The sequence below is a fragment of the Gallus gallus genome, chromosome 1 (genome assembly GCF_016699485.2).
Source record: "Gallus gallus isolate bGalGal1 chromosome 1, bGalGal1.mat.broiler.GRCg7b, whole genome shotgun sequence".
NCBI classification, from domain to species: domain Eukaryota; kingdom Metazoa; phylum Chordata; class Aves; order Galliformes; family Phasianidae; genus Gallus; species Gallus gallus.
In genome coordinates this window covers 5,323,866-5,351,238 of record NC_052532.1, presented here as the reverse complement: position 1 = coordinate 5,351,238, position 27,373 = coordinate 5,323,866, and the positions used below count along the sequence as shown (strand labels likewise).

Below are 27,373 nucleotides of genomic sequence, written 5' to 3'. Positions count from 1 at the left end.
TTCTTCCATCTCTGACTGTCCTCGAGTCAGTACTGCAATAATATTTGGAAGCTTACAACAGAATTGTATGATTATAATTTTTTATTTTGTTTTATTTTTTTTTAAATACCTAAGTGACAGAGGCTGGTTACAAAAGTGCTGATAACCCAAAAGTAACGGTTGTGAGCACAGGCAGATACGATCCAGGATATCCTGGTCTCCTCTGCTGTGTTTTGAGGAGGGGATAGTAGGTCTAACACTGCCTTTCTGTTCTCAGTCTTCCCTATCAGTCTGTGCTGGGTTAATTTAAGGTGCACACAGGCCAGCTTTGCACATCTATTGAGGTTCAAGGAATTACTGCTGCTTATTGCTGAAAGACAAAACATGGGAGAGTTTCAAGTGCACTTCAGTACAAATTAGTGGCAGTTTGAGCAACCCATCCTCACCATGCCCACAAACCCATGTCCCTCAGTGCAACATCTGCCCTTTTCTTGAGCACTTCAGGGATGATGACTCCCCCCCTCCCTGGGCAGCCTATTCCAATATCTCACCACTCTTTTTGAGAAGAAAATTTTCCTAACATCCAATCTGAATTCATGAAGTTTCTGCTGTGGTGATGTTTCTCCATGTCACAGAGAAGACAACTATGGAGCAGAGGGTTCTAGTACATCACAGTGTTGCTGCCGTTAATACAGGAGCAGGTGAAATAAGAAGGTTTGCACTTCACCTCTGATGAAGGCTGCCAGTCAATGCAGCAGTAGCTCCTGCCAAAGTAGGGCCTGTTTGGGCCCTTATTTCTGAAAAAGAAGAAATGTCATTAATGTCTCAACATCTGGACAGTAGTTTGGAAGGGAAGCCAACCATCCACATCACAGATGCAGCACTTTACGAGCCTCTTCCTTTGTCCTCTCCTCTATATGAATTGAGCGCAGAAATGTGAACTGCAGGAGGGAAAATACAAGACTTATGGCAATTTTTTCCTTCTCTAAGAATTTTGTTGCAGCCTGCCTCCCTTCACTGGCCGAGCTGGATTAAATATCCATGATAGGAAGTCAGGAATGTAGATTTATTCAGACTTGTTAAAACAGTGGCACATGTCCCGGGGAAGACAAATAGCCTTTTGTGAGATAATTTGCTAACGCAGTTCCACCCTAACATGTATCTCTCCTGTTATCGAATGAGTAATATGGACATAACCCTGTGCACTTTTATCAGACGTGTATGTATGTCAGCCTGATTTGTGTCTCACTTGGTTGGGTGAAGAAGCCAACAGTCTTGTGCCCAGGCAAAACTTGTTGCACTGAGATCAAAATCTGCTGTATATTTTTAACTTGCTGATCATGCCTGTTTACAGTAAGTGGCTTCAGTTCAGATGAGCATTTGTAGTAAATCTGCTTTTTTTATTCAGTCATTTCTTTTACATATGAGGAGGAATTCATAGAAACAGAGTTTTTGCTATTCACTGCCAACATCGCAGTACTTTCTGTTAGTCACCTTACTCTTTTGGTTGAAAGAATGGTGGGCATTTAATCAGGGGAAAAATCTACCCCATGAGTAATCTAATACCATGAGTAACAAATACTCTCTTGTAGCATTTTAATGATTGCTAAAGAATTCTTTATTATATTAATGACTAATCTGATGTCAATAATGTATTACTCTCGCTGCCAGTTCAGCAAAGTTTCTACTAAGCTTAAACAGGAAGCAAAGAGGTCTATTGGTCTCAGTACTAACACATGATTCAGGAGTTATGGCTGTGCCTCTGCCATGGATTTCATGTGTTCATTTAACGTCTTACAGGGAACAATCAACAACGATGCTGTCCTCACAATCTGGTTATGTTGTGAAAGTTTTAGGGACAAGAATAATTCTTTCTCAAACAGTCCTTGCCATAAATGAGATCTTTTAGTGTTAGTAATAAGACAGAACGTTGCCAAATAAATTTGGGGTTGAAAAATAATTTTTTGATTCCTCCAAAATACCTAGCTTTGTTGAAGTCAATCTCTTTGGAAGTTGAATGCTTTCACTTTCCACCACAGACATGAAAATCTCTGACAGTGTGCTTTTGGGACAGAAAGGTCCCTGTTCCCTCCATACAAGTAGTACGTACTGTGACCTACTTACAAAGAAATTTAGCCAAGAAAACAATCACTTAACTCCCAATCAGTGGATAAACAACCAATTCCAGGCACATTCTAGACACAGTTTCCGAAGTACCTACATCCTTCTCTTCAAAACCAAACAAATCAAGAGATCCTACAAACAATCACCAGTGTTCATGTCTTGCTGAGAGGTATTTCTTTACATCTGCTTGTATTCAGTTTGAAAGGAAAATCAGAGTTCATAATTTTATTATCCAGCATGTTTTAAGATCTAGTACAGCTCAGGTGGATTATCCTTGGAACAGTTATGTCAGTGCTCACTCAGTAGTAACAAAGGTAAACTTTGCGGTATTTATTAGACCTCATTCAACCACCCTTAAAAAGATGTAAAATACAGAAAATATCAATGGCATTATGAATTGAAGAAAGCTGGTCCTTCTGAATCTGCATTGCTGCACAATTTGGCAGCAGTGACTGCATTGCCCGCAAATGAAAAAAAATTGTTAGCAAGGCTAAGTCTGAGTAGAAGTGCTTATTTTTTGGCATAACATAAAGCAGGCAATGAATCCTTCCAAACACCATTCACACTTCCCTGTTATTCCACACTACAGGATGACAAGAGTTTTCACCACTCATAATAAATCATTCCAGAAGGACAGTAATAGGGCTGGGGTGGCGGGAGCAGGGGAAGAAAATGCCAATTAATACCTGAATTACTGTGAAGTAAGTGCTTTTATTGGAATTGCTTTGATGTAGAGAGTAGTCTCAGGTGCAGAGAAGTGGATTTAGTTGTAATGCAAGGATTAAGACAGACATGGAGAACAGATTTTCTGTATGTTGAGTAAATTCTGTTAGTTCAATTCTGGTACATTTTCATTGCAACTTACTTTTTGGCTCTCTCAGATAGATAGATGTGCACACATTTAAGAGAGCACACAAAAGCAGAAAAAGCTTGTGCACAAAGATTGTTCACTTTCAAGGAGCTTTGTGGCTTGCTCTTTTCTAAGACTAGCCTTCTTTCTATCATGTTTTGAGAGAATAAGTAACGCAAAATGTAACTAGGAAAATTTCAAAGTGCCTGGAACACAAATTTGTGGTCTAACCCAGCTGAGTTATTTAAACATATTTCTGGTGATCAGTTCTCCACTGCTGTGACCACGTAAAAGCACTATGATTCCAAATTACTGTGGAAATGAGTTCACCTATTTTTAAATTTCTGCATCCCACATAATCTTCATGAGATCTCCTAGTAGTCAAGAGGTATGATTCATATGGGCTATTTTACATGTTCATTTTATGATAGCATGACCTTTGTCCTAAAAGTGACTATTTTTGTCCACCTATCACCAAAGAAATTTTACACAGGTATAGCTTTTAACTGCTGATGGCTATGAAGGACATAGACATGTTCTCAGTCTCGTCTCATGCACCTGGTTCCTGTTTAGCTGTAACAGCTGTAGCCACACCATCACCATCTATCCCTCAGGCTGGTCCCTTAGCTCGTGATTATCTCTCTGATTGCAGAGGCACTAGCAGAGAATAGGATACCTCAGCTAGATATCCCTATCTGGGAAGTTAAACCAGACTGGCATGAGGCTATGAGACAGCAGAATGAACAGGTGTATCTGTGAAAGACAACATCTGGCAGGCAGGTGAGGCAGAGAACAGGGAGCAATGAGAACGGCAAAGTGATTGTTATAATTAGTCTTATCAAAATCCAAAAAGACTGAGTCATAATCCTGTTTAGGAAGTAAAACTGTTCTTGGTGTGATCTAGAGTAGCTTTCAGTTTGCTACCAGCTAAACTGGGAAGCCACTGTCATTTCCAGCTCACTGAAGGATCAGATAGATGGTCCAAATCAATTTGTTGTAATGTTCTAAGCAGAGCATGATGCCATAGCATGATGCAACCAGTAAAACACGAGGAAATAAGCAATGAAAAATGCTTCCTGCAATTATTATTTAAGTTGGCCTGGACAGGCAGGAGGGCTGGGCATAGAGGAACATGATAAGGTTCAACAAGAGCAAGTGTAGTACAGTCTGGGGTATTCTTGGGGAGGAATAACCACACACATCAGTGCAGGTTGGTGGCTGACTTGCTGGAAAGGGGCTCTGCAGAGAAGTACCTGGGTGTCCTGGTAGGCAATAGGTTGGCCAGGAGCCAAAAATGTGCCTCTGTGGCCAAGATGATCAGTGGTATTCTGAGGTGTATTAAAAAGAGTGTAGCCAACAGGGCAAGGGTGGTGATCCTCTCCCTCTGCTCTGTTCTGGTGAGGGCACCTCTGGAGTATTCTGTCCAGTCTGCACTTCCCAGTTCAAGAAAGACAGATAAGAGAGTCCAGTGGAGGGCTATAAAAATGACGAGGGGCTTGGAGGAGCATCTCTCATACAAGGAAAGGCTGAGAGACCTGGCACTGTTCAGCCTGAAGAAGAGAAGACTGAGAGTGGATGTTAACAACACTTACGAATATCTAAAGGTCGGGTGTCAAGAGGATGGAGCTAGGCTCTTTTTGGTGATGCCCAGTGTCAGGACAAGGTGCAATAGGCACAAGGTGGGACACAGGAAGTTCCATCGGAATATGAGAAAAATATTTACTTTGAGGGTGACAGAGCACTGGAATAGACTGCCTAGAGAGGCTGTGGAGTCTCCTTCTATGGAGATATTTTAAATCCGCCTGGACACTCTCCTGTACAACCTACTCTAGGGAACCTGCTTTAGCCAATGATCTCTAAAGGTCCCTTCTAATCCTTAAGTTTCTATGATTCTGTGAAGTATTTGGATTTGAAGAGCAGGATGTGAACTCCAGCTTGGGTAAAAATGATTGGAGAGAAGAGGCATGTATGTATATTTGGTTATGATATTTTGCAAGAAGCATTTACCTCAGAGCTGTTTGTAACATTAATTCTGCTTTAATAGATGCTTAACAATGGAGCACATGGGGTATGTTCATATGCAACTTCAGACCTGACATTTCTTTGTGTGGAAATTCCCATGAATTTATGTTTTTAAAGAAAAACAAAGAGTAAATTAATCTCTGAGAAATTGTTTTCCTTTGGAATTTATGAAGCTGTCTGAAGAAGAGATCTTTTCTTTTAGGTCCTTCCATATCTAACTATGAACTGAGTGGAAGATGCATGCTGCAGGAAGGAACTTCAAGAGAAGAGGCAGCGCCTTTAGTCCAGACTGAGGCCATAAACAAATACAATATGGTAATTTTGGGGATCTGATTAAGGAGCTGACTAAATTTTTCCTTGTCACCACCACATATGGTGAAATCCCTTCCTCTATCATTTCATCCCTCATCTATAATAATTTACCCAGTTCATTCAAGTCCACCACAATATGACTGTGCCTACTCTGAGGTCACACCAAGAACACAGCAGAATTACATCAGGTCACAATGGTGACCTCATCTCACTGGTGCCTATTGTCAAACACAAAGCATTGAATTGAGATAAAGCACATCAAATTACATTTAAACTTGAGTTTTCATACATATGCAGATATATTTTTGTCTATGCATGCAAAATATGCATTTTCTAATACATGTGCACACATAGTGAACATACATATATTACATTAAAGAAAAGGTGTGTGTGTATATGGCATAAATATGCATGAGTTCATTACTGCATGGCAGTCTGTTTATATGTGCATGTATACATAGAAATATGTGTGACATTTAGGCATATATAGGTACATCATATATGTATTCATACCTGAACCTACATAGATTAATTCAGTAGTGTCTGTAAAAGGTTCTGCCAGCTTATGCATATGAATGCTTGAAAACTTTGACATGTTTGAGGTGTGTGAAACGCCAAGACAAAAACGTGGACAAGTTTACCTATTACAGTGCATGATCGTGCCTAAGTATTACACATATGCATGTATGTCTTTGCTAGTGTTTAGAAGCAAAATATTAACTATATTTATATATATACTCACATCAGTTTATTTGCAAGAAAGTGCTATTTGAAATGCATGGTTTTTTTAAGTCACAAAGAAGCTGTGAGATATAAGCAACCATAGAAAAGTGTCATCTAATAGTCCATCAAGCAGCTCTTGTCACACAGATAAACCTTTTATCTCACTCTCCCAGATTCTAATCAGGGGTACAGTTTGCATGTATTTTGTGTCACTGCAGCAACCAATTCAGCTGGGATTTCCTATGCCCTGGGAAATAAACTCATTTTGACCCAAATGAGCATTTCAGTGTCTTGTTTTATCTTTTCGCATTAACATGTTGATTATTTTTTATTAGTCAAGACAGAAAAAGTGCCTTTTCTCACCAGATGGATGGGCTTCAAGGCAGACTGTATCTGCTTATTTGGAGAGTTTTGTACACAGAAGACAACCAAAACACTTTCTGGGAAATATATTCATAAGACAAAGTTTGAATTGTGGTTAAAAGATCACTGTGGAATTGGAGGCCTGAAGAGTAAGCTCCAACATTTTTTTTATTTTAAAATTCTGTTTATATTTTCCATGATTTTTATCATTATCTAAATATATTACTGACAGTGTAAAAGAAATTTTGAGGTTTCAAATTCTATGGTAACTTTACAATAATAGCACTGTTGCACATTCAAATTGTTTACTTCACTTTGGTTGTGCTTAATCAGTCATGTTTCCTAGTTTTGCACCCACAATTAATTACTCACATGGAAGGCAGAAACCAAGTGACAAGTATATCATTGTCTAAAGCTGAGGCTTAAATCTAAAAATACAAAAAGGAATCTTTTATGTCTTGTTTTTGTTATGTGTCTTATGGTTCTTGACGGTGAGTTCAACAATTTTGGTTTCTGAAATTGTTTACATCTAGCTTGCATGTTGCTGGCAAGCAGTTTGAGAAAAGAAGACCTTGGGCTATGTCTATAATAGTAAATTGAAGCCTAGGGAAGAAGGCCTGAGCTGGCTGCTAGGTGATTTTCACCCAACTATCTCAGCCTCAGCCCTTTTGACTTGCTTGTTGGATGCAAGTAAATAAAATTCTACATTTGATATTTTTAGTATTTCTTATTTTCTCTTGTATATCTGAATGCTTGGGCATGCTCTGTTGAACAAAAAAAACCCACAAAGTTCTAGAAAAAGTACAACGAGTTGAACAACACTTGCTCAGAAGTATATGTGGAGATAGGAGTTAGACTCGATGATCCTTATGGTTCCTTCCAACTTGGGATATTTTATGATTCTGTGATCTTAAACATAAGCATCAAGAGCTGACACAGTTGTCCTCACCTCTGTTTACTGATTAAGAAGAAAGAGGAGCTTTTTGACATGTAATTCCTGTAATGTATTTTCATGTTAACTTTTAGATGACGTGGTGCCTGATGACACATCTCCTCCCTCTTCCAACAGAGGAATGTTAAAGCAACCTAACCTGGCTTTGTTATGGAGCAGCAGCTTGCTGCCTCTCCTTACCACAAGAGGGGATTTCCCTTCTCTCCTCTCCAACTGATTGAAGAGGTTTTTTAGGAATTTTTTTTTTTCTTTAAGCATTGTTCTTATTAAAAATAGTTCAGCACCTTAGGCCATAAAAGAAATTCTCTTCTGATCAGGCCTCCTGCCTCAAGCAATTAAATAAATAGCATCCGTTTGAAGTAGCAAATATGAAAGCTGCATGTTTACTTCTTCACTTTGAAAAAAGTATATAATAGCAGCTATTTTCTTTTTTCCCAAGGTTCATGTTGTTGTAAAATAAACAGATGTTTGGGTTGGGGGGGAGAAATGTATACATTTTAAATGTTTAAAATACTCTCAGTCACCCTGATTAACAAGCATAACAAAGGGTGATAAGGAAACAGAAGACATCAGAAGTCAGTGGCTTTGTTTTTGTTTCGTATTTTCTACTGCAAAATATCTGGCATTGCTGAAAAAATAAAACTTGCTTTGAAAACCGGGCATCTGTTTTCAGAGTCTTTGAGACTGGAAGCGTGAAATGTAGGAAACATAGAAGAAAAGACCCTAGCAAAGAGTCCCGTCCCCCCCTCAGAACATGAAAAGCTACAAGAAAATCAAATCAAAATAAATATGAGAAACCATTTTATGAACCAGGGTTCCTCTTTAATAGAAATAGCTGTGAGCCTCAGCTTTCAAACCTGGACTTACTCATAGCAGTTCCCAAAGAGCTTCTCAAGGGACTCCCAGCTCAGCACTTCCTGTGCAGATGTACGAAGCAGATATTTAAGTCTTCTCTGCTGTAATCACATTCCTACATCATTGTCCTATCTAAGCATCGTGTAGTGAGGGATTAAGTGCAGTGACTGGGATTGCTCACCTTATTTGCCCTCTCATACTGTAAGGAAATGAAAATGAAAAGCCAGGGCAGATTCTCCCAGTGCAGATTCCTATTGCTTCCAACTTCATTCAGCATAACAAACCCATTAAAAAATCATATCTGGGACCCAGATGGTTATGCAGATGGCATGATTGACGTAGCTCCACTGACGATAACAGGAAACAGTTACCTATTAAAAGGAAAACCACCCATGGCTGTGCCACCCATTTACTTTCCTTGCATGTTATTTATGAGTGTTGACATTACTCCAATGGATCTTTGAGGACTTGGTGCAAAAACCTGTAAGGCTCCACAGGCTTCCACTATTTTTGGATAATGGTTCAAGGCAGTTTCACACTTCTGTGACCTGTTATTGACATTCTTGTCACACATGCACTCACTCAGTCTTTTCCTAAGTTACTGTTTTAATGTATACAAACTTGAATTTTCAGTTTTGGTTTGGTTTTTTTTTTTTTTTTTGCTTGATTTTCCTCCCTTGAGTAGAGGCAATTCCTGTACACAGTTGCCAATATGCAATTTTGCAAACATTAAGCACGTGGACAATTCTGTTTTTTATTCTACAGTGCTAAGGAGAGTTGTTCATATCCTCAGGACCGGGACACAATTCAGCCTTTCTTGCAGCCCTGTTACGTCCTTAAATCATTGCACTATTTACCTTCATAAAAAATGTTTTACCAGCTTTTACTTTTCACACAGAACATTGATTCAGTGATAGGGCCAGTTACACTTTTAATATTTAATTTATAATTATCCAGTTATTATATTTGAGTAGTTTTACTTCTGAAGATTTAGGCTTGACAGAAGTGAAATTTACCTCACTGCAAAGGCCCGTGCCATTAAAAAGCAACATAATCAATAATCAATAATCAATGCAGTGGCATTGAAGTTTGAACTGGAAAAGCTGATTACAGCTTTTACCTGATTACTTGAACACTGATACATATAGCACAAAGACACTATTTGTTTAATGAATGAGTTCCCTCTGAATTTGAAGACCACTACCTCAGTCTGTTGTTTTGCCAGTCCTTTCAGACCTCAGTGGACTACTACATTTTTCCACTTCACTTGACTGGAAAAGTTGAAGATGATTAGATATAGAATCACAGAATCATAGAATCATTAGGGTTGGAAAAGATTACAAAGCTCATCTAGTCCAACTGTTGACCTATCACCACTATGCTCACTAACCATGTCCCTCAGTGCCACATCTCCACATTTCTTGAACACTTCCAGGGATGGTGACTCCACCACCTCCATGTGCAGCCTGTTCCAACACCTCAGCACTCTTTCTGAGAAGAAATTTCTCTTAATATCCAACCAGAAACTCTGTGAAGTAACTTGAGGCCTTTACCTTTCATCCATATCTTTTATGTGAACTTCCCATTAACTAAATAGAGGCAATGGAAATAGAAATGTGCTTTTGAGGTCAGTAGAAGAATGCTTTATGCACCTAACATGCTGAACCTAGAGTAGGAAAGCACTTTCTTCCGATTTCCTCCAAATATGTCTTTCTCCACTGAGCATCCACCTTGGACTCCATCTCAGGAATGCTGATTTGCTACACACCTAATGCATAGACACAGGTATAACCATACTTACACTGGATCCTATGTAATAAAGAAGCTTCCCAAGATAGGACAAGGGTGACAGGACAAGGTGACAGGACAAAGGGAAATGGGAAATATGGAGAGGATTTAAGAGGGAAAGGTGGAAATATGGGAGGATATAAGAAAAGGGGAAAATATGGAGAGGATATAAGAAAAAAGCTTTTTACAACAAGGGTGGTGAAGTACCAGCACAGGTTGCCTAGAAGGGTGGTGTATATCCCATCCCTGGAGACATTCAGGGTCAGGCTGGACAGGACTCTGAAGCAACGTGATCTAGATGTAAATGGCGTTTATTGCTATATGCTACATGTTTAAGTACAGGTGTTTTTCCCCCAATCACAAAGCTATACTTGGCACACACACGGGCATAGGGAGCCTGCACGCGTCACATCCCGTTTTCCTTGCCACACCTACTACAGATTCTAAGGTAAAAATCACACTTATCCATTGAAGCATGGTGAATTTTGCCCTTGAGAAACAAATTTTTCAGGTGTGTTGCATGTTCTATTGGTGTTTGTTATAGAAATTCATCCTATGGAAAACAGTAGGGTTACCCAAGATAAGCCACTAAATAGATCTCTACTAATAAAAAGGAGAAAATATCCAGATTGGTTCTGAACCAAAAATAAAAGATCGTAAATAGTCTTCATTTATTGGCAAGATGTGAACTAGCTCTGGTGGACCAGCAAGTATTTCCCTTGTAAGCCACAATTTTTAGCACTTTTGTACATTTTTGGCACGTGTCACAACACAGAAGGAACACTGAATTCCGCTCTTTCCTGCTGCCCATGTTCACCACCCATCAATTACACAACTGCAGATTTTGAATGCACTGCACTTCCCATCCACTGACAAGAGGACAGGAACATGCACACACAAAATTTATATTTTATAACAACAAAAGTGGGATAATTAAAGGAAAAATAGAATTAGCTGGAGACAAGTCTAGTGAGGATGTGGGGACAGAAAATCCTTAAGGTTAGGCTTATCCTGCTTCCTTGTGCAAGCAGAAGGAATGTAAATCTATCAGCTGCCTCCCAGAGGAAACTGGAGGAAGAATTATATGCGCTGCAGGTCAGCCAGGAGCATAGATGGTACCTCTGTTGAGCTACATAGGCTTTGTCTATATTGAAATACAGTGCTCCTGGAAAAGCTCCTGCTTCACCCCTTCACAAACTAATGAGATCTGGGGACCAGATTCTTTTCCTGTGTAAATATTCACATCATAGCCTGATAAACATGTGTTTATCATATAACATATGATATTAAGCACCCTTAAATATCTGACACAATTTTATCTTCAGCAGTTGCTGCCCAGCAAGAAGCAATGAGTTTATGTTGTACTAAAAGTTTCCCTCTTTGACTTACTCTCACTTTAATTAATAGCTTACATTAACTAGCCATATAAAAACATAGTTTTATAGTTTATATACATAAAATAAAAGTTGCGATGTTTTTTCTTTCAAAATGCATGCCCCTATAAATAGGAAATATGCAAATGCATGTTGATACTACATATTTTAAATTTGCTAAAAAGGTAAATTTTACATACATGATTAATTTTTTTCAGCTGGAAATCTACCTCAAGTAAGTAGTTTAGGGTTAGAAAACCAGGCTTCAAAGGAATTTGGTACGCCTCCTTCACCTTTGAGATTCAAACACTGGAGCCAGGATTGAAAACCAAGGTATTTCAGGTGTCTGCATTTAAAAGACTTTGTTTATGCTAAGGCTTAGGTCACCTTAGCAGGTATGTTTTAATGAAAACATTACCTCTTGGTGACCTTTGGGATTTGAAGGTGAAAATGCAGTCACTGGAAAAAGGAATCCTAATTGTCATGGATGAAATCTTCAGCATTAAAGACATTGTTTCTTATCCTTGTGAACGACTTAGTGCAACAATACAATTTGCTCACTTTACAGAAGAGGGGGCAGGGGTGGCCTCTGGTGCGTTGTCTTTCCTAGAAGACACAATTCCAGCACATGAGAAGAATTAAGGAATGGCTTAAAAATATTTTCTGGGTGTGCCCCAGGGAAAAAAAAAAAAAAAGAAAGAAAAAAAAGTTTGTTATATATTTTGCAATGTATGTGAACCTCAACCTGCGTTGTTCAAATATAAATAAATCTGTGCTGCTATCTTTGTTTCAGGGGGCATTATCTAGTTATTGCTGATTTATCTTATTCACGGTTGTTCAAGGAATAATATCCAGTCATTATAACAAAATAAAGTCACACAGCAATAACACACTTTCCGTAAGCATAGTAATTTATAAATTATGTCAGACATCTGGGACAGAGGTTCTTTATGTCAAATATTAAATCTATTTAGCAGTTTATTCGTAACATATTTGCAACTTCAAAAAGAAAGGAAGAAAGGAAAGGGAGCGGGGGTTTTCCTACATTTTTTGCATTAATGAAACTGACAGCCCTTATGCATTTTCAATAAGTCAATTGAAGTAAATGACTTTTTACAACCCTTATTAACTTCAGTTGTCACTAGGATGTCATCAACAAGATATTCATTGCAGTTCCAACTGGATCTTTTAAGTACAATAACATCAAAATTGCTGAAATTTAAAACTCTATTTTTTCTTGAAAGGGACAGGGATGGTGAAAAGAATCTGTCGGTTCCCTAAATTCAGGTCAAGGCGAAGCAGGAGGAAAAAAGCTAATGTTTCAAAATCATCATTTTACACTGGTCTAAAAGCCTGAGTGATGAGCGAAATACATCATATTTCCACTCAAGTCTTGTGCCGTCTGAACAGAAAGATGGGTTCGTGAGCCATTCTCATGTTACTTATCTAAAACAGAATCCAAACCAAAACAGAACTCGGGAACACGCATCTCCCAGTGTTTGAGGGAACGCTGTTGTGGGAGGTGAGCAAACAGAGACTGTATTTCCCCCTGAACCCAAGCTCACTTTGTCCAGGCATTTCTCAACTTGGAGAGAAGCCAGCCTTCAGCTAGAAGTGACACAGACCCATTAGTGCTGTTGAAAAGTATACTGTGGACACCGGAGATATGTCTGCATCATCAGTCTCACAGCTCCCCTGGGCACAGCTCTGGGATAGCTCACTCCAGGGACTGCTCTCTATAAACATCATGGTTAAGACCAGAGCAGCTTTGGATGCCCTTTCAGTATCTAAAGGGGGGCTATGGGAAAGAAGGGGGCAGACTCTTTAGCAGGGTCTGTTGTGATAGGACGAGGAAGAATGGTTTCAAACTAAAAGAGAGGAGATTTAGATTGGATATAAGGAAAAAGCTTTTTTTTTTTTTTTTTTTTTTTTTTTTTTTTTTTTTTTTAATATAAGGGTAGTGAAGCTCTGGAACAAGTTGCCCAGAGAGGTGATGGATATCTCATCCCTAGGGCAAGCTGGACCAGGACTAGGATTTGGGAGACTTGATCTAGCTGTAGATGTCCCTGTTCACTACAGGACATATGGACTAGATGACCTTTTAGAGTCCCTTCTGATTCAAACAAATCTATCATTCTATGTCCACCCTCCAACACCATTCCAGCAGGTCTTCAACCTGTAGATCAAGCCGTGACACCACGGCAGCATCCTAGGGGGGTTACAACAACCATTCCATCTCTTTGGTGGCCTATGTCCTCCAAAGAGCAGTGTAATTTCCACTCGTGCAAAATAAATTAGGCCATCAAGGAGAAGTGGGCCACATACATTGTAGCATGGTACTATGGTTTAATACAGCAGGTAGGTAACCACCACAGTCATTCCCTCACTTCCCCCTCCTCCCCCCTCTCCCGTCCCCTTTGGTATAAGGGAGAGAACTGGGGAAAAAAACCAAAGTAGAACTCATGGATTGAGATAAAAACTAATTACTAATATAGAGAAAAGGAAAAGGTTACTAGTTATGGCTATATACACATATGTATATGAATGCATATAACAAGTGATGCACAAGCAATTGCTCATCACCCACTGACCAATGCCCAGCTTGCCCCTCAAGCAGCGGAAGAGAGAGATAACTCCCACCCCCTTCAAAACACATTTTGCATGATGTCATTATGGTATGGAATATACCTTTGGCCAGTTTAAGTCAGCTGTTCTAATTCTGTTCCCTCCCAGCTCCTTGGGCCCCTCACAGTGAGGGGCCTTGGTTCTGAACAACACTGCTTAGCAGCGACTATAAACATCAGTGTCTTATCAACATTGTTTTTCTCCTAGAACCAAAACATAGCATCATAGCAGGCACACTGAAGAAAACAATTCCTTCCCAGCTGAAGCTAAAACACATGGATGCTTGTAATCCATCTAGAAGACGACCAGTTTGTGCAGCATGGATAAAGCTCTCACTGTAACCATCAGCTTGGGACAAGCATGGGTCTGTGAAGTGAATGGATGCGCTAGTAATGGCATCAGTGGATGCTCCAATGTGCAAGGCTAGAATAAATAGCAGATATCTAGAGGATATTTAATTGGTACAAACTTGGGGTCATTGGTATCTCTCCAGCTATAATGCCACCAGAACAGAACAAGAGATTTATAGACCTATAGATATGTTTTGAAAGAAGGATAGGGAGAAGAGGAGAGATGCAGACAAGCCATGAAATTGTCCTAAAGGGTACCCAGGTCAAATGGACAAGGCCAAGTTGTTAAAGTTAAGGAACACCCCAATACAGGGAACATAAAGGGCTGGCCTGGAAATAAAATTGCAATTGCAACCATGGTTTTGTCCCACCTCCAGCCTCTGCACACTGACATTGTTTTGTCTGTCTGCAGCTCCTCTATGGAACTCATGTTCTGCTTCACCTGAAACCAGCTCGTGGGTAAGACAGTCTTTTTGCTTTGGATTCTTGACCTGGAAAGTGATCTCATTTTCTAAACATCTGAGTCCTGAATGAATGCCTACCTCTTCCACTGTAGTTTGACACCAGGAATAGGCAAAGTGCTGGCATGGTTTGAGTCATGAAAAGTAGTCAGAAACTACTCCTAAGAGGTGAGCAGAAAAGAGGTGAAAAGATAAAGAACAGATGGGACAAGGTTAAGATGTAACTGCAGCATGTTCAGTTTGAAATCAGCTTCTTCAGGCATTGCTGGCAGCAGCTAGTTTAGCAGATTTGTAAATTCGTTCTGCATGCACTACCCAAACAAGTTAGCTGGAATTAGCTCAGAGGTATCAACAGACAGTGTAGTCATACCTTGTCCTGCCCTAAGTAACAGGAATGGAAAATATCTAGACCTTCTTCCTGGAATGAGAAAAATAGCCTTCCCCAGTTCACTGAGGTCAGGACTCTGCTGAAAGCTGGAAGAGGCAGGAAGTCTTAACTTTGAAACTTCTCTGTACAAGGGAAAAGAGTTCTTTATCTTTGGTTAAAGAACAACAAAAGCTTTTGCTTTAATAGCATTCTAATAATTTGTAATATTGTATACATTTGGCTAGCAAAATGCAGCATTAATTGCTTTTGTGTAGTGCCTGAGACAAACATAAGGAAGGAAGTCCAGTGTTTGGCCAAATATGCAATTAGTTGCCACCCTGAAGCAGGGTTTGAGAGCAGTGAATTATCTTTTCAGGATTAAAGAGGTGGCAGTGAAAAATAGGAAGTCATAATTAAAAAGAAGAAAAAAAAAGATTTAATAATATTTGTGTTGAAATTCCTCTCACAACACAAATTATTGAGCAGCCAAGGCCTAAAGGGACAGGAATGTGAAAATAGCAAAGCATCTGAGCTGTAGGCTGCATCCTACAGGCAAAACTCTGTGACCACACAGAGTCATATGGGGCTAATCCCAGCAGAACTGCCTCTTTCAAGTAATCTCCATGATAGTGAATTCTTAAGTTTCTTAAGTACAACCATTCTCTTTGTTGCCTTTCAAGTCTATTGTAATAAACCTGGAGGCTTCCCTAGCATTTGACTTTAGTTCTCATTTGAATCCAGCAGCAATTTTGCAGTCAACCTTAGTGTAAACAAGATCAGGATCTAAATCACTGAGGGAGGTTTTCAGCCAATATAAATTGCCTTCATTACAAGATAGGGCTGTAGCAATTTCAAGCGGCAACGATTTACACCACTGAATTATGACAGTTCTGCCTTGAAGGTAGTATAAAATGTCCCATACATCTATGGCATTTTCTATCTGTGTAAGATCTGCCCTCTGTTTTAGAAACTACCTACTCAGGTGGTGCTCATAATCGTAACTGATTGCAGCCTTTCAGTAACTAAAGTAACTAAGAAAGAGGGGGGCAGATCTTTTAGTGGGGTCTCTTGTGATAGGACAAAGGGAAATGGTTTCATACTAAAAGAGGGGAGATTTAGATTGAGTATAAGGAAGAACTTTTTGACAGTAAGGGTTGTGAGGCATTGAAACAGATTGCCCAGAGAGGTGGTGGATGCCCATACCTGGTGATGTTCAAGGTCAGGATGAACAGTGCTCTGAGCAACTTATTCTAGCTCTGGATGTCCCTGTTTATTGCAGGGGGGTAGGACCAGATGACCTTTAATGGTTGTTTCCAATTCAAATGATTCTGTGATTCTATGATTCTATGACAATGCACTAAGTAAATCTTTCTACTTAATTGAAACCAGCGTGGTTTCTGTCCCACACATCAACAAGGATAAAATTCAGCTCTTTATCAAATCATTGCAGAAAAACATCCATCTGAAACCATGTGTTTCAAAAGGGAAAAACAGTCAAGTTTGTATCATCAACTTTGAAAAATATTCTGTTCTTTGTTTACTGATGCTGTGGTTGTGGATAGCAAGAAGGCAAGATTTTTAAATGATTGTATACACTAAGATCTGATCTCTGGTCTGTTCCTTTTATTACCTTTACAGAAAAAAAGCTGAGAAAGCAGTGATAATAAAAATATCTTCCAAGAAACAGATTCTGAAATAATTAAAGGAAAACTCAAACTCTCATCTGCAAGAGAAGGCTTCTGCTTACATGAATGGAAGATGTATTTCACTGAATAGAAGATTGGCAAACATGATGTAACTCTGACAAGTGTGGCTTTGTATCTTGGCAAAGATAAGTTTAAGAAAATACTCATGTGCACAGGCACATATGCACATAAACACACATAGGCAATGTATGTTGGGCTTAAATGTTTATTGTCCCAGAAAACTTATTGAAAGAGATTATGCGTCTCTTCATGTCTGTCCAAAAATAGAGCATTTTAATGTGTTTTTTATTAGCTTGTTTTAGGATTACCTTAATCCTGCCCAAAATATTTTACCTCTTCCCCATGGTCCAAATTACAATGGTAATCTGTTTATGAAGGTTGATGTTAGAATAACTGTAAATATATTTCCAACAGAAACCAAACAATAAAAACAAAAACTGCAGCTTAGGGGAGCTTTGGTTTGCAGCCTGCAGAAAACCAAGCTCTGTTAAGCAAACCCTGCAATGGATAGCACTCCACATCACATCACTGAACCATGGGAAGCTGCAAAGGTTGGGATTAATCCAAAGAAACTTCTGTTTGCTGGGAAAATCCTGCCCTCATTTCATTTTCATGTGGTTGCACGGGTATAACTTAGAATGATTTGGATCCTTATGTGGCTTTCCACATAGATGTAGTCACTTATCTTGAAGATGAAAATAGCCCATATTACTTTTTATTTTATTTAGAGGAGATTTTGACTTTTTTTGTTTGTTTGTTTGTTTTGAGATTATTTTAGTATGGTTCATGTTTCATAAGTCTGGGAGAGTGTACTGTGTGTAGACCAAGCAAAGGATATGGCTACAGATACAAGTACTTCATGTTGTACCAAGGTGCCCAAGTCCCCTCCTGTCCCAGTCAAAGATAGGAAGGGATGTGTTACATCTCCTTATTTAATTTACATGCAGAAATTTCTGTCACACAGAAACTGTGGAGATGAAGAGATCTGAGTGTAGTTGAGACTCATGCCTGTAGAGAATCATGTAACAACTGTGGCATCCCCAGGCACTCTCTATTAGATATAGCTTGAACATCTTGCAGATACAGACTACCACATAAAAATATGGTTAAAATCAATTGATTTGGTAAATAACAAAATGAGTAACCTTACCTACTTGGAACTGCAAGCCTGATAATGAGAAGTGAGTTAACTCTAAATTGCCCAATTTAAAGTGAGCAAATTCCATTTACCTGGTTGTATGCTGAATTCCAGGAAAGGTGTTTCTCCATTGAATCCAATAAACATGACCTCTCAGCAGTAAGTATTAAGCCATGGACAAGTAGAAGCCTGTGCATTCTTGTTTAATTTAGATGCAAAACCAATTTCACACAATGAATCAACTTGATGTACTTATTTCTCAGCTACAAGCCACCTGGTAGAGCAGTGCAGGGAGCAGAGGTAGCTGGCTAGAATAGAATAGGAAATCTTTGTTGTTGTTTTTCTAACTTTCCCCTTAAGGAAATTCTAAACTTTCACTCTCTAGATCTCAATATTTACACTGAAATCAAATATATAGGCTGACTTCAGGGGTAGAGCAGATGCTTAAAAGTGATCCAGGTAACTTGGAGTGGAAAGCAACCTCCATGGAAAAGATAGAATCCCAAGACCAGTCCAGGTGAGGACAAACAGGTGGATGTGAATTATGACCTAAGTCCAGAGGCCACTGTCATAGCTGGCTTGGAAGTTTCCATGGAGACTTGGAATACATCTGAAACCACCTCTGTTTCATTTCAGACTAGACTCAAAGAGAAGACTGAACTGCAGCACTGAGAGGCCTGGCAGTACAGGCAGTAGAAAGCCTTCAAGTAGCAAACACTGATCATGAGGCTGAGGCTTAAGCCAAAGGACTTTTAGAGGAAAAGATAGATTGGTCTTGGCTATTTGAAGCAATTGATAACATCTACATTAGAATAAAAATAAGTCTCTACCTCTTTTCCTCCATTCTTCACATACCCCTTTTCAGTTTGCTCTGAAAGTAATGCCTCCTATTTATTTCCATGTAAACCACAACAAATGCTAAGAGAACAATAACACTATTTGACAGATCAAATTCTCAGCTACAAAGCACTATTTTTCAACATAGTCATCACTATTAGCTATACATTTTTGCCAGTGACAAAAAACAGCCAGCATGCTGCGCTGGTAAAAGTCTGCACCAGCAGAGGTGATCTACCATCACTGTCACCACTGTTGAAATGCACTACCCATCATCTCACTGTGCTCACATCCACTATTTGGTCTCCATAAATATTCAGCAAGCATCTTTTAATGTCAGTGGTGCCATTTTTTCCACATGGAGGAATTCAATGACAGCTATTTGCTTCATATGCACTTGCATGTCAGATGCCATTTTGTCAGACTGTACTTCTGGTGCCATCCATCACACAGCAACAAAATGCAATGAAATATTGCCATATGACCAACATTCACCTCTGATATTGTGGGCCAACATAATAAAAAAGGAGGCACTGCTTTTGGAGCAGCTTTTCTATGTTTTATAAATTTGTGTTACTGCAGATCTGACTCTATACAAATAACACACACTTGGTAGAAGGTATAAATGATCTTTTTTTTTTTTTTTTTCTTTCTAAGTGCTGCCATAAAACCAACAGAAAATTAGCCATCATAATTTTCTCAACAGGGGAACAAAATCCCCCTTAAAAAGGAAATATTAAAAATAACACTTGGCCAGGGAAGAGGAAAAAAAAGGTGGGCTCGTTAATCTGTTCTAATAATAAATCCTTATCACTTATGCTTTCAGTTATTCCTTCAGCCTCCACATTCTATATTTAAATACATCTGCTTTGCACGTGCTTTGCCAATTAGCTGGTGATATTAACTGTTCAGCACTATCTATTAGCACATGGAACTGCTGAACAGCACAAGAGACAAGCTTGACCAGAAGAGATAGTCATTCATGAGGCACACATTTCTCTCTATAACTCAGAAGTAGGAAGATAGGAAAGTGGCACAGCAATTGACCTAGGTTGTACATCAAGGGTAAATAGACACAGAGTAAATTACAGACAAGTGAGACAAGGTACTAACTGTGCCTTTAGCAGCCCATAATGTCAGTAATTCTATTACAATGATTGCTAGTTATGCAGTGCAGTTGCCATGCAAATTTTTCATCTTTTTTTCACTCTCTCTGTCTCGCTGTCTTTCTGCATTGTAAAATCTGTAGCCCAGTGATTGAATAGATACATACAGGGACCAAAAAGGGTCATTGTGAGCATCTTGCAGAGCCACTTGCAAACCACATAAGCATGGATTATGCCTCAACAGACTCTTGCTTCAACTAGAGAGCAGTATCAAAACAAACATTTATCATTGCCTATCATGCCATAGAAAACTGTACTGAAATATCTGCTTGGTTTTAATCTCTTGCAATGTGACAATGTAGAATGTTGTTTGGCTGGGGTTTTTTTTTGTTTGTTTGTTTGTTTGTTTGTTTTCCAAGCTGAGTCAGATATTGAATTAGCACTAGAATAGCAGGTATGTTTAGAGTTCTGAACTAAATGCTATATATTCATTGTTTATAGTGAATGCTTGGACAACTGGATCATTCATATCACCTACATTAAGATGTCCTAAACTGTCAGCTGCAGCCCATTCCAGAAAGGTGTAGATATTCTCTGGATTTTGTATCATTTCTTCCAGTTCTGTTTGATGTTTCAGGTGCCCTGTGACATTTCAAGGGGAAAACAGCTACACCAAATTCCCACTCCTAGAACACATGAAGACTATTAAGCATATCTCCCACTCAAAGTGAAGTTGTGCTGTGAATAAACGAATTGTGGTAATGGAAATAAACATAGAATAAGAAGGAGAAAAGAAATCAGATTTCTTCCCAGCTCATCTTATTTTTTGCAGGCTAATGGGGAGATTCACTGTCTTCCCCATCTTATTCATTTAACAACTCTGTCTGGCAGACAGTGGTTTATAGGAAGAGTGTGGAATTTCATTTTTTATGAAGCTCTTGTAAAATGCAGTTCAGTATTTCTTCTTGGAGGGCATGAGAAAGCTACATTTTGGATCAGGCTATGGATTAGATCACACTAGTGTTCCTTTTCTGCTGCTGGTTTCCTGAACAACATTGGCGTGTCACTAAAGGAGAGATTTCATAGTCATCCATAGGCTTAGACTAAATGAAAGTGAATGTCTATTCAGACAGTTAAAGAAAATAAAGTGATGACAAAGCCTTTCCCTTTTATTTGTCTTTTGTTTCTTTGCTTACCTTGTGACACATCAGGAGATGCTTTGTGCAAAGTCAGAGCTGAAGGGCATTCTTGTCATGGCAAGTGAACTACATGGCCATGCTCTGTTCAGTCTGGATTCTCTTTTGCTGTTACTTAGAGCAGAGCTGAGAGCAACTGAGGAAATGCTATGTTTCAGATAGAGATATTGTCTCTGTGCTATCAGGGGTGTTATTTATTCCAAAGGGGCAAGTCTGTGGGATTTTAGCCTTCTGAAAGAAGCTGCCACTGAGGTATCCAACAAAGTCTCTCTTCCAATGTTGAGCTGTGCTAGCATGATGATAACTCCTTCAAATCATAAAATATTATCTGCTTATCACAGTTGGAATACATACATATACCTATGATTTCATTTATTAATTTTTCAGACCCCAAGAAATCCTAAGCCCAAAACAAGGGAAAAAAATGACAAAAATATTATTCAGTCAGTTCGAAAGAAAATTAGGTTCAATTCCATGGTGAATTCAAAACGAGGAACAATATTCTGTTACTTAGCAAGTTCTTGCAGCATAATTATTGGCAGACTGTAAGGATACATGAAGATGCTTGGAGGATTTGGCAAATGAAAACCAGGCTTATTCTAGTTGTTTGAATTACTGGCATGTGGAAACCTTGTGAAGAAATAGGAATATTGAAATTCCAAGAAGAAATGTTGATGACTTCTGATGACATCAAAGAGTTTCTTTACAAATAGATGGATCTAGGTTGCCTAAACACAGGCACCTGTGCTGTTTGAGAATCCCGAAGGAGATAAGAGATAACAATGACACGCTGTAGGATTTATAGGAGAGCTGCACCCTTGCAGTCACAATAGCTGTTAGTATTGCAAGATCTCATATGTGGCCAAAATGTCTGTGTTTAGGCAAATGAATACTACTCTGTATGTCAAAACAAAAAGACAGCTGTCATAGAATCATATAGTTGGAAGGGACCCATAAGGATCATTGAGTGAAATTCCTGTCTCCACACAAGACCACCCAAAATTCAAACCTTACATCTGAGAGCATTGCCCAAATGCTTCTTGAGCTTTGGTAGGCTCAGTGCCATGACCACTGACCTGAAGAGCCTGTTCCATCCTCTCAGAGAAGAATCTTTTCCTAATAACCAATCTGATTTATTTGGAATTAAAATCTATTCTACATATGTAGCTGGCAAAAGCCTCGTGCAATGGTAAAGGCAAAGAGTTGCACTTAGTGATGCATCACAAGAGATTCTACATTGCCTATCACTCTGTAAAAGTAATAGAAGGAGTAGGTCATATTTCAAAGTGGAGGCCTGTTGCATGCTCTAAAAGATGCTCTCTGGAATCCTCTTTTAATTTGCTGGCCACAAGTGGACAGAAGCAGGTTCTGAGCCAGATGGCTGTGCTTACACTGTATGTAATAGTTCTCCTCCAATCTGGACAAGTGACTTTAAAGCATCTAATACCTCACAGATATTTATGGACAGAAGAAGGTCCTAGGTGTTTTGTAATCCTAATCCCAAATCTGACACTGCCGTTCCTGTACTGTGGGAAACTCACTATATAGAACCTCTTGCTGATTTGCAAGAAGAGATGACTGAGCACATTTATCTTCCGTATCAAGTTCTGGGAAGGAATAGGGATACAGTGCCTTAAGAGGCCTTTAAAGTATAACCAAAAAATGTAATAAATACTAACACATACTGTTAATGCAAGCGGTCAGGAAACATATGAAGAGCTACTTGGTCTTAACTCATATCAGTACACTTCATACAGAGCAAAAACTCATTATAAACACATTATAAGAAATTCAGGGCATATGTGTTCAACTAGCATGGACTCACCTCTGAATGTAGAGAAGGATGGTTGCTACTCCAAAACATCAAAAGGAAGAGCTTTTAGAATCTAAAAACTTCTGGAAATACACGCCTTTATGATTTTGGGAATATGAAGTATCAAGCATGAGAGGTGGGTGGTTTTACCAAATTTCCAGACTACCAGTATGATAGGGGTGCACCACAGACAAAGATGTGTCTGTATCTAGGGAAAAACAAAGAGATTGCCTCAAATGAGGTTTGTGGCAGAGATCAATACAGAAAAATGCTGTGGTTGAATACCCTCAGAGAAGGAGATGCTGTGAAAGTGACAAGTGACAAGAGCATGGTTAATGAGTAATACTGGGGGTAGGTGGACAGTTAGACTCAATGATCTTAGAGGCCTTTTCCAACCTTAATGATTCTATGATTCTATGAATAAATTGGAAAATGTACATAAAAAATGAGATCAGACCCATAGTCTCTTAAGAGAGGGAAACTTTGGTCTCAGATAACTTGATCTGCTTTGCTCTCAGGAAAGAGCTCGGTACCATACCTGCTCTGAGGGCCATGGAAAACAAAGGATCACACAATAGGCCCCCAGTTGTTCATTTCCCCTTTGTCAACAGTTCCAGGCTGTGCATAGGTATGGAGGTAGAAACTGCTTAATTAGATCTGTCATGAAGTACCTGAGACTGGTAACTTATTGCTGCTGCACTGGAGATGATAATGAGTAATCTAATGGAAACCTACAGTAGCTGGGACATGTCGTGACCTGTCACGTTATGTGACCTGATAAACTGACATGACTCTGTCGCTTGAGATAATGTGTATGTTTTAAGACTCCAGATGAGAAGAAAAGTGAAAAGTCTCCAAGAAGACTTTGACCTGCCCTAGTAGGATGAGACACATGCTTTCATCTTCTCTATTGTTCATCTTATGAGTTGGAGGAATTGTGAAGCCTGTTTGGGCACTATACAGTGTGGAGTCCAGGTTTATTTGAAATTATCCATTTCCACTCTGTTTTGAAAATCTACCTGAATTAAATACTATTAAAACAAAACTCCTTAGCACATTTTATTCAAAAATCTTTGCCATGCTTATACTTCTAACAATGCTTTTTTAGCTCTGTACTTCCTAATGTGTAATTCATTATTACTGGGATAGCACCAATGGCTAATCCCTTTGTGATCCTTCCTACAGGGACTGTGGGAATGATAATTAAGCTGCTTTGCACCAAGCACACCTGTGAAGCAGGTAAACTTTTATTAGCTCATTTTAAAAAATTAATTAAAAAAAATATTTGTTGTGTTCTGTACACCTTTTCTTTTCCTTGAAGGCACAGGGAGATGAAGCAACCATGGCCCATATTATGAAATTAGAATGCAATTATTGCTTTAAGTAAAACAAAGCCCAGCCTCGCACAAAAGGTGTGGAAACTCAAATTGCTAAATGATCCAATCATAGTCACACTTGGTAATCAGCTCCAGTGTTTTTTTGGCAAAAGATCCTGCTATGAATTATGATGGGAAAATTAAAAGACATGTCTTGTCCCATGCCGTTGCCATGTAAATGTATGCTTCATGTAGAGATGTAAACATTGGAGAGATCTTGAGTTACGCTGCCTGTGAGTAATTGCCATCTCTATAAGCAGACTATTTGGAGTTGTAAGAAATAGGAAAATTATGCCTTTTGTTCAAGATTTGACAATGTGGAAGAGCCCAGCCAGACCTGTCTTGTTTAATCATGTTAGTTCAGCAGCGAAACGAACAGCTTCTTTTAAAGGGAACGTGGAGTTCCTGTAGGAGGAGGTTGTAATTTAGTGCATGCTTGCTCATAAGCTTTTTGCAGTTACGCTGTTAGCGTGAAGAGCCTTGAAGGGATTCCAGGCTGCATTGTTTCAAGGAGAAAGCGGTCTTCTAAGTCATCATGTTTCCAAGAAAACCGCATGTGCCTTTTCACATAGTCAGAATATTAGCCCTTCTACAATTACCTTTTGTGCCAGGAGTTATATGTACTCTCACAGAAGATCATCCTCAGAATGAAGAAATTCAAATAAATATTGCCATCTCTATTGGACAATTGGGAACATGAGACACAGACATGCAATTGTGCACATGGTCCATGGCAAAGACCCAAGGCAAACCAACACAGGTGGTGGTTGGCTCAGAGGGTGTTTACCCTGAAGCCTGCCCTTCTGCCACCTCTAGCCAGGTGATCATCCCTGTGCATATCCCTCCTCTAGGGTATGCCATCAAACACCTGTGCATTCAGCACATCCAGGGTGGAGGGGGTGCATTTAATAAGGAAGAAAAGTGGACCAAAGTGCTACAGTCTGGATCAGAAAACAAGTAGTGTAGCAATTAATACATAAACATGTACATATATCTTCATAAATATATATATATATATAAAAGAAATGTCCCTATCTTCTCCAAGGTAGTTGTAGATAATGTTGTCTACAATTTGGTTGAGATTATGGTTTTTAGGTATAACCGTGTGAAAGAGAAAAGATATAGCAACTAAAGTTTATTCATACTTCTCTCTCTGAACCCACCACTTCATTACAGTCCTTGACTGAACAGATATTTAGGGAAGAGAAGATTGAGGCACATTTGGCGCTATTTGCTCTCTCTGCTCCCAAGAGAGAGAAAAGAACAAAATCCACCAAACCAACTTGCCACATTCTCTACAACCTATAGCCTCTAGATTAAGAGACAGTCTATCAGAGAAGAAAGTTGCTGAAAGTCTCTTGGGTTGCTAACAGGTGTCTGACTTATCACATAGCTCATGCCATAAGACAATCTCAAGTCCAGTTTGAAGGTAAGCATACCCTTACCTTCCTATAAGGGGAAAAAAATATGCAGTCCTTATTTTTTTAAGTGCTTAGTATTAAAGAATAAACATCTTTGAAATCTTCGGTTTACTGTTCTGATTATTAAACAGTCCTGTGGTTAAAGCTTACTTGTTTGCCATCCGAATATTCTTGTTCTTTTTTTTTTGTTTGATGAGATATTTTTTAGACTGCTGGCCTAAGAAAACTATCATCAAATGTAACTTTATCGTGTAGGTGTACACAAGGTCAAATCACATCACTGCTCAGTCTTCTCTTTGATAAAGTTAAAGATTGAGTTCAAGTCCTTTATTCCAATGCAAGTCTGTATTTCATCATTCTCCTGACCAACCAAGGTGTGAATAAAGCACTCATACCTGAAAGGAAAAATCATACCTGTTATGAATATACACCCATAGATTAAAAACCTCTTAACCTATGGTGCACTCTGAACAACAAAAAGCAATATGGGTGTTATGAGTCCCTTCTCCTTTACTGAGTTTTCCATTAGCACTTCCTAAGGTACTTTATGCCAAATATTTTGTCATGAAGGTGAAATTATCTACGTTATTCCCATTAAAACATCCAGCATTATGTATTTTCCACAGTGGTTAATGGCTGTTCAATGCACTTTGTTGACTGAGTCCTGCACATCAGGACAAGGTGCTGATCAAGACTGTGCTATCTGCGGGCAATGTCCTCAGAGCTCAGAAAGGAAAGGACAAAATACATCTGTAAGTTGGTTGTTTTTTATAATTCCTCCCTATTCTTCTTTATGTTCTAGTACTGCTGGGCTTTGTTCATTTCTTGCCTTTTTAATACCTTTTTTTTTTTTTTTCAAGATTGAAGTAGAGAGTTCAGATCAAAATGATCCAAGTCTTTGAGTCCTGACCCAAGCCTGTGCTATGTTCTGATTGATTGCTAAAACATGACTGATCTGTCAAACATTGTTAAGAGAATTTAAATCACAAAAATTCCACTCTAAAACTGATAAGAAGTAAGGAAGAAGACCACCAGCCTTCTTATACTCTCTGAATAATCCCGTCAGGTTTGCCCATGAACATTTGCAAGTCATCAGGCTCATTGCATTCACTTAATATTAAATCAGATAGGCCAAAACATCATGAAATGAAGCTTGTTTATCCTGGTGGGAGAGACCCACCCAGAACTAATGAGATGCAGAGATGCAGAGCCTCGAGTGAGTTATAAATTACACACAGTGCAAAATCAAATCTATACTTGGTGTTCATGATTAATTTCTACAATAGAAACAGAAGGTGTTGAGGAACTAAAGCATTCCTGAAAGTAGGAACTTTCAGGAAATAGTAGGAAAGTGTGCAGGATCTTTGCTTGTTGTTCTACACTGGACACTGAGAAATTCATGAACCCTGTATTGTCTATTCAAGAGCAGTCTGTATAGCCAGTACTTTCAACAGGTAAACAGAGAAACGTAGAAACTCTAGTTCTGTATCCAAAACATACATCTATGTTTTTAATGAGTTTGGTCTGATCAGAAAGCTTGAGTTTTTGTTTCTTTTTTTTTTCTTTTCTTTTTTTTTTTTTCTTTTTTTTAAAGCAATAATGTAATTCACTAAGATATTACTTAGGTGCAGACACT

At 38.9% G+C, this 27,373-nt stretch overlaps 1 long non-coding RNA gene across 1 annotated transcript; it reads left to right on the top strand.

The window, feature by feature from the left end:
- Positions 1–14,063: 14,063 nt before the first annotated feature.
- On the top strand, positions 14,064–16,937 carry LOC121107885. Its single transcript, XR_005842279.1, has 3 exons — positions 14,064–14,330; positions 14,729–14,775; positions 16,783–16,937. It is a non-coding gene; the product is annotated as an uncharacterized LOC121107885 (long non-coding RNA).
- Positions 16,938–27,373: the final 10,436 nt, after the last annotated feature.